Raw genomic sequence first — 8926 nt, 5'->3', positions numbered from 1 at the left:
ATTAGCAAAAAGAAAGACACAAAAATAAGTGCATACGTAATTCAACGGTATATTGACGGTTTATATTAGACCCCCGAAATAAGTCAGACCGCATCGTTCCAAAACTATCTACGAGTCCTCAATCGTAAAAATTAATTAATGAAATAAATGTTTAAAATTTAATAAAAACACCATATTTTACGTATTTTATTATACTATCAAAACAATGAACTTAAAAAATTCTACTTTTAACGAACTCTACTATAGTTGACAAATAGTTTTATCCGCAATTCGGACCGTTTCTTGAAAATTTTTTTTTTACAAAAAAAAGTTGTCGATTGAACTGTCAATTGATGTTCGTTACTTCATTATATTTTCCGTATTATTTTATTGAAATTTCTTTCGTTTTGTTTTATTGAGGTAATTAAACTTAATTGTTAGAATACCTTAAGAAAACAGGAATGAAATAGTGATGAAAACGGATTACATTTTTTCAGGTTGTACCTTCAAATATGTTTACACTGCTGTCGTGAAAATTTTTGTGTACTACACGAGATCAAAATTATTTACATCACGTGTGCTTTTGAGTCCCTTACTGCGTTCAAGTTTCTAAATAAGATTCACTCGCTACGCTCTTATAGAATCTTTTGCTTGCATGGGACTCAAAATAAGCACTCTTGTTGTACAAATAACCATAGCAACACTAAACGTACTACTTAAACGTTCGTTAAGTGTGAAACAATAAATTGCGTCGAAATAAATTCCTTATGAAATCCGAAGCTTACCTATTGTTAAGACAAGCACAAATGGTCTCAACTGTGTTGCGGGTTATACACAGATATATACCTATAATAGTTGAATATATTTCTTACGATAATTAAATTAATCTCATTATTTATCTTAGGTACTTTGTATTTTGATCGTAATGTAACGTTTTGACCATAGTTACCTACATTAAACCAAAAGATATGTAGGTTAGGTTACATCAGATGCCCGAAGGTCAAACTGTCCAAAAATAGGATCCAGCTCAGGGAACGAGACAAATATTTTCACGTTCCACAATATGCCTAGGAATTCAGTATTTTTCTTAACTCATAAACATGGGCTATAGAAACACATGCTTTAATAGAGTTATTTGAATAAGGACAGGGATTGTATAGGGTAGGGTATGTGTTGAGTAGTAGGGTAACGAAGGGCTGGCGTAAAAATTAAACGGGTCACGGGAACTAAAGTAGTCGTATTACGTAAAGTATTATTTATTAATGAAGCTAATGTGTATTTAATTTTGGTACCTACCTATTTATAAGACAAAATGTTAATCCAAATGGGGCAGTGAGGGACGAAGTGAAACTATTTTATCAGGTCAAGAAACCGTTTAAATGCTAAATATTGCGGAAATGTATAGTCTGAACTTTAAGGAACACATTAAGGAATCGTGTTTCTAAAACCAATGAAAACTACCTTAAATTCGCAAAAAACGCCCCTTACTAAACGGAGCTCAATCGTGACGTAACGCATGAGCCGAGTCTCTTTTACTCTAATTAAGGCGTACTTAATTTGAGTAATAGAGATAGTTGTTCGAAATTTACGAACTTTGATTTTCGCGGTTATATCCGCCCTGTAGCCGGGTTGAAGTATATGTATAGAAAAGCAAGAAAATTTCTGTTATGACGGCGAAATAGTGCGTTTATGTAGCCTTTATAATTGTCGCTCTATAATCTTCTATTGTTTCAATACAGTTAAAGGAATCGAATGGTATATTTCTTTTTTTCATGTTGGAAGTTACAAAAAGTAACTTATTAAAACGCATAAAATACAAATAATAATATAATTAAAGTACAAAAACATATCTAAATACATATATTTACAAATAAAAAATGGGGGCTAGCTCGTCGTCCGATGGTAGGGTGCCCAGAAGGCTGGTGGCATGTGGTAGGGCACAGCACAGCGGATGTCATTCCAGATCTAGAAGATATTTTTTTTGAAGTTGGCCGACTAGGACAACCTGTTCCATACAAGAAAAAAAAAATCTTCTACTTTTCCCTAAGAACACGATACCGAATATGCCCTTAAACGGATCCCACTATATTTGTTACACCCCGTATTGCACCTGAAACAGAATCAATGCAAAATGTAGGAGAATTTTATGTTAGAAATGTTAGGTGTTGGAATTTCAGGTAATAGCTGTATATCTTTTAGATACCTACGTACGATACAGAAAATAAATAGCTACCTAATACAATTGTCAGAACATCGTTTATGACAGGTCAATAGGTCTTTATTATTTCGTAGTAGGAATCCGTTTACTCGAGCCTTTTCCCACGTTCTCGGCTTGAGGAAGAGTTTCACCGGACACATTGTTTATCTAAATTTCTTTTGGTTCTTAGTACAAATACGAGTATGACTAATCATCGGAAGAGTTATTTGCGAAACTTGTCGAAAGTCATGTTCCGTTTGGATATTGTTGTAATATTAAGAGTTAAATATTGTGTTAATATCAGTTTATTTTACCTAAATAAATCAGATTAGAATCATATAATCAACGAATTAAACAAATAATGACAATTAGTAGCTCTTGAGGCTTTGCAACACCGATCAACACCGTGTATAATCCAATACCTAAAAGCTATTAACTTTTAATTATACACAACGAATAAAACAGCTCTAATATTTGTCTTCGGTTACTGGGATAGTTATTTATGAAATAAAACAATGAATCCGTTCTAATTATTTGATAGTATACAATAGCACTTTTAAGATTTATTGAATATACTAGTATTCCAGTTTTAATACAATATTTATACACATTGCTTTTAGATAAATATCCATTTATACCATTTTTTTAAGTTAGGTACTTAAGCAAAAAAATTCTCATGCATATTCAGTAAAAGTAAAAATGAACTTTCTTTCATCAGGAAAACAAGAACGATAATTATTGTTCGCTAAGTCGTCGAAATAGATATGTACGAATATAATACGTACCTACAGCTAACCACGTGTAGAAAAGCTGAGATGAATCTGTTTTAAAATGGGAGACACAGGATACAAGATATAATAGTTACGTTACAACTGAGTTACGTTATACCTGAGATTATTTCGTCGCCTCTTAACGAAAGTCGTACTAAATGTATCTATGAGCGCGTTAAAATATTTTGGATATCTCTAGTTTTATTAAATAATAGTTGATATTTATATGTTATTAATACTTATTATGTAAGGTACCTACTTTTAGTATCGGTCTAAAGTTATTAGATGTTATCTTTAGGCATATTTATAAAATAATAAAATGCGTGGGTTCAATTTACATTCACACCCGTATGAGGATGATGAAGTTAAAAAGAAGAAGGAGGATTTTATTTTTATAAATAAATAAATCTTACTTATTAAATAAATAAATAAAATAAATATTATAGGACATTATTACACAAATTGACTAAGTCCCACAATAAGGCTCAATAAGGCTTGTGTTGAGGGTACTTTCAAGGAAGGGTACCCAACTGTCCGACTCCGATTTGATTGATTTTGATATATTTTATAGAGTAGTCTAAAATAACGGACACGTATTTTTTTTTAGCTGCCCAAACTCAACCTGTTAGGAGAAAATGGCCTTCAAAGTACTAAAAAGTTACTAAATCTTCTAACTCCTATAGAAAGTGATGCTCAAGCAACTTGCTAGTTAATGGCTGGTTTGAGTATATGTTTGAAAACAGCAAAAAATAATGAGCACGTGTTTTGTTATATCGGCTAAAACTCATTTTTTCCTAAAAAAATCGACATTCGATTTTTTATAATATCTTATCGCTAAAGTTACACATAAAGACAGGTATTTTTTTAGGAAAACTTGAGTTTAAGCAGATATAACAAAACACGTGCTCATTATTTTTTGCTGCTTTCAAACATATACTCAAACCAGCCATTAACTAGCAAGTTGCTTGAGCATCACTTTCTATAGGAGTTAGAAGATTTAGTAACTTTTTAGTACTTTGAAGGCCATTTTCTCCTAACAGGCTGAGTTTGGGCAGCTAAAAAAAAATACGTGTCCGTTATTTTAGACTACTCTATAAAATATATCAAAATGAATCAAATCGGAGTCGGACAGTTGGGTACCCTTCCTTGTTAGATAACGATATATATAATATATAAATATTTATAAATTCTTAAATACATAGAAAACACCCATGACTCAGGAACAAATATCCATGCTCATCACACGAATAAATGCCCTTACCAGGATTTGAACCCGGGACCATCAGCTTCATAGGCAGGGTCACTACACACTAGGCCAAACCGGTCGTCAATGTAATCATCAGTATTTCTCAGATCTCTCTCTTCTCTTCTTCCTCGCGTTGTCCCAGCATTTTTGCCACGGCTCATGGGAGCCTGGGGTCCGCTTGACAACGAATCCCAAGATTTTGCGTAGGCACTAGTTTTACGAAAGCGACTGCCATCTGACCTTCCAACCCAGAGGGTAAACTAGGCCTTGTTGGGATTAGTCCGGTTGCCTCACGATGTTTTCCTTCACCGAAAAGCGACTGGTAAACATCAAATGATATTTCGTACATACCTTAGTTCCGAAAAATTCATTGGTACGAGCCGGGGTTTGAACCCGCGACCTCCGGATTGCAAGTCGCACGCTCTTACCGCTAGGCCACCAGCGCTCTTACCAGTCATGCTCATCAGTATTTCTCAGATGTTACCACACAACTTATGATACATTGATACTGTATGAATTATTTTAGTGATTTTCAAGCAATATAGGCTGTTTCAGTATAAAAATAAACTTTTTAGGGATGTAGGTACTCTGTTCTATACTATCTGTATGAATTAAAACACCTTAAGTGCAATACTAATGTTATTGAATTATCGTGAAACAATATTAACGGAACAAAAATTACGTACTACAGTACTCGCGGATAGGTTTTGCATGACGGTATCTGAAATGTATGGGAAGATCAGGATATCCGGATGATTTCGGATACTTCGGATCCGGATTGCAAACCCTACGCGCGGACAAAGAAAACGGGTCAAACGAAAAACTAGAAAATCCCCTAAAATAATAGAGTTAGGGGCATGAATTAATGAAACGGTTGTATAGTTAATAAAACAACATCGAAGGTTTGAAACGTTTCATTTGTTTATTAAAATTACATAGGAAACAAAAAATCAACAAATTTTACGTAGAAAACAGTTGGTACCTCACATAGGTACCAAACAAAAAAAAACTTTCAACCAAATTAATACGTCGTATTGATTGAGCATGCTGTTTATTAAGTATCTTATTGCGGGATATTGGTCCAGTCTTCTACTGGCGCATGTTTCAGGTCTCTAAGTGTAAATGGGGCGGGGGTTCGATTTCTTATCTACACCTCTGAAGCTCGTCCCATTAATGCTCAATCAGTTAAGTCCGGGCTCCTCGAGGGCCAATTTATATCAACTCCCTCAAAATAATCATTTACAATTTGAGCTGTGTGTGGCCTGGCGTTATCATGTATGAACATGGAATTTTACCCATATTAATTAAGTATGGGCTGACATGCTAATTAAGAATCTCTTCCACATATATCTTGCACTAGTTAACATTTTCTATCATCAATACTAACTCCGTGCAACGTTCTAAAGAGATTAATACCGAAAAACGTCACTTTCTTGAAAATAAGCTGTATAAAAACGTTCACCTGGCCATCTGTAAACTCTTCGCCGCCCGTCATAGAGCCGCATGTGCATAGAGTATAAATCTAGATTCGTCAGAAAACATAATTCTTGCCCGTTCTTTGTCTCCCCATCGTCTGTGTTCGCGGGCGTAGTCTTCTTGCTGTTCGGTGTCCCCTTACAAGTTTTGGGTCATTTTCCGGTCTATGTGGGGTCAAATTAGCTTCTCAGAGCCGCCGTCTTACAGTCTGCTCGCTTACGTCATCTTTTCGGGTCTCTCGAAGTTGATTTTTGACTACCGTGAGGTGCCGAGTTCGGACCATGGTTGTAACAATAAGTCGATCTTCTCGAGCCGGAGTACATCTCGGTCTGCCGGTTCCTGGTCTTCTAATGTTCTGCCCAGTTTCTCTGAAACGTTGGACAACTCTCTGCACCGTAGAAAGTGACACGCATGTAATTCTCGCTCCACTTCTTTAACTTCTGCCTTCTTCTAACATAGTGACGATACGTGTACATTCATCTCGTGTAAGCGACATGATAGTAATTCAATAATGACCAGAATCAGAATCAGAATCAGAATGCTTTATTTGTAAAACATAGGTATAAATAGGTCTTAGGTATATTACATTTGAACACTATGTTTCGCCGGTCGGCCGTGAAAGAACAGTGACTGCCTTCTTCTTCTTCCTAATTCTCTTTAATATAGAGTAAGTTTCATGCAAGTACCACTATTAATTTGCGAAATACAAAGTTTTTCGTCATTGACCCGTATTTTTTGACCGCGAGTGTACCTAATAATGTCTCTTTATTCGTGAGATCGCTTCATATTAGTTCAACCAAAAGTCGTTATTAATGCTGCATTCAAAGCTTTCTACATGTGAAAAAAAAAATGTTGTTTACTGCCAATTGTTACGTTTTAACATGCTTTCTTGCGGTTTGCTATCTGGGAGAAATTAACAAATTCAACCATTTTTGTAGTTTATTACTAGGTCTCATTGAGTCATTTAGTTTCTCATGATTGTTGATGAATGAGAAACATTAGGTAGGAAGGTTTGTGTTTCGATTTAGATATTTACATTATTGTGACTGGTCTGTAAATACCATCAGGTAGGTCTCAATAAAAATCACAACGGTAATTTTAGGGCAATTACCTGAAGTTAACGTTTCAATAGATCAAGAAAAGAACTAATAAAAGCTTCAGCATAGCCGTTAGCAGTCGACGTAGGCTGTAGACTACTTCCTCAAAATACCTCCTTCGCTGCAACTATCATCTGCAAAGATCCTGTGCTGTGGCCAATGACGATGATGGAACAAAAGCTTAGTCAGGTAAAATATTAATCTAATCAAGTTAATCTGCAATAAAATCGTAACAAATTTAGCTCAACGTTTATTACAAAATCTGAGACTAAATGTAAAATAACATGGATGGATTATGAATGTAATTCATTCATAAAGTCGCCATGTAGGTGATGTTGGTACTTTTACGGCTGGGTGTACGATCAGCATCAATACCGAGTTGTGAATGACTTCACGTCAAAAGTACATATATACCATTTTCTGATAGCTTTATAAAAAGCGACCCTTACAGTTTGACAGGTACACATATGTAGTGAAAGTTAGGGGACGTCATTAAAAAGCATAATTAATGGGTAAATTCTATATTTAGTTTAATTTATAGCCCGTATTGGATTTATGCAATGTATAACATAATCTTGAAAGATATCATTAGTATCATTACATTAATTGACCTATTTCAAACATAAAAATATGCAACTTTCCATTCTTAGATTAGTATGTTGTCATAATTGGATAATAAGAACAATTTAGACAAGAATGTTATTGTTGCATGAAATTATAGTACCGGCAGAGTTCATTTACATCGAACCAGAGTTCAAAGATTAATAAGACCATGCACGATATTTTGTAATGGAAGCCACGTGTTTGATCATTAGTGTTGTTATTTTCAAAGTCATACATAGTCAATACATTCATTATTCAAATATGAACTTTAAATTGTCAAGTTTTACAAATATAAATTTTATACGTATACGTATACGAAATAGATATTTCGTTTTGAGTGGATTTATTTCACACCCAAATCATTAATTAGAACGACGATTGCTTAACAATTTATAATTGCATCAATCTAACTTTCAGTGAGTGTCAGTGTGCAAGAGCACTACCCGCGCTAAGATACTACTAAACTAAGTTCAGCTACTAAGGGCGACCTGGATTTGAAAAAGACAGTAGGTATTCACAAATATATTATCATTTTTTAGAATGTGTAACTAGAAAAAAACTATAAATAATTGATATTATATGCCTCCTAATGTTACGTATGATATTTACACATAGCTAAACGTTAACACACACAGACACAAACATCCACAGATCATCGAAATAATTAATACAAATAAATATTTATTATTTTTTTCAAATCAAATTAAAATTTTGTTCACAAGGAAAATGATCATTATTGAAAGAAAATGTGGTATCTAAGTCGGTTCGTGCCTAAATATAATTAATTTAATTGTAAAGGGCAATGTGATGATTCGCTAAGGTTACTTCATTCATCTTCTTTTAAATTCAACTCAATCAGTTCGGAAATTTGGTATGTATGTAGGCAGACTTTCTCCGGGTGAAACGGAGTGGGGGCGACCTTGTTAGAGGGAGGCTGGCTGGCACCTGCGCCTGAGTTTACACTTGTCACTAGCCTGCCGCGCGGAACCGCCGCGCCAGACGTACAAACGCGTCGGCACGCACGTGCTTGCACGATATTTTCAGTGGGATTTTTGTGACTGTGTGTGTTGGACTGTGTGGTGGTTTGCTGTTTTAACTTTGGAAGATTAAAACGTATGTATTGAATTAGTAATTAGTCACCATAAGTTTCAAATGAAGTACCTACCTATTCATGTGGACGTCTACAGCTCCCCATAAACAAGGTATATAATATATATGTAATAAATCTGCATATGTGTGTAATGAAGATCAAGGAATCAGACCGCAACGAGATATTAATATTCATCATCTTTAATATCCGTGACTGCTTAAGCACTTGATTATTGACATTGTAAAAGGAAAGTGAATTAGGACAGTTTACAGAGCGGGTCGCCGCGCCGCCCGCCCATGTGCCGTGCGCACGAGTGGCGCTTAATTGGTATTAAGTTCAATTCCGGTTCTTTATGAACATACTATGAAAGCACCTAGTGACTCCTCACAAACGTATTTAGTCAGGGTTGTACATGTACAGAATATTTGTTATATTACAAGTGTAGGTAGGTAATTATTGGGCATTTAA

At 34.9% G+C, this 8926-nt stretch overlaps 1 protein-coding gene across 1 annotated transcript in view; it reads left to right on the top strand.

Moving 5' to 3' along the window:
* The first annotated feature begins 6367 nt into the window (after nt 1-6367).
* The window catches only part of LOC133516167 (uncharacterized), a 60872-nt gene continuing 58313 nt past the window's right edge, over nt 6368-8926 (top strand). Inside the window, exon 1 of the mRNA XM_061848948.1 lies at nt 6368-8481. The gene's annotated coding sequence lies outside the window, so the exon portion shown is untranslated. The remainder of the gene's footprint in view (nt 8482-8926) is intronic.

The sequence above is a fragment of the Cydia pomonella genome, chromosome 3 (assembly GCF_033807575.1).
Source record: "Cydia pomonella isolate Wapato2018A chromosome 3, ilCydPomo1, whole genome shotgun sequence".
NCBI classification, from domain to species: Eukaryota; Metazoa; Arthropoda; class Insecta; order Lepidoptera; family Tortricidae; genus Cydia; species Cydia pomonella.
Note: the sequence above shows the minus strand (reverse complement) of the source record. Positions and strands in the feature narration are given on the sequence as shown.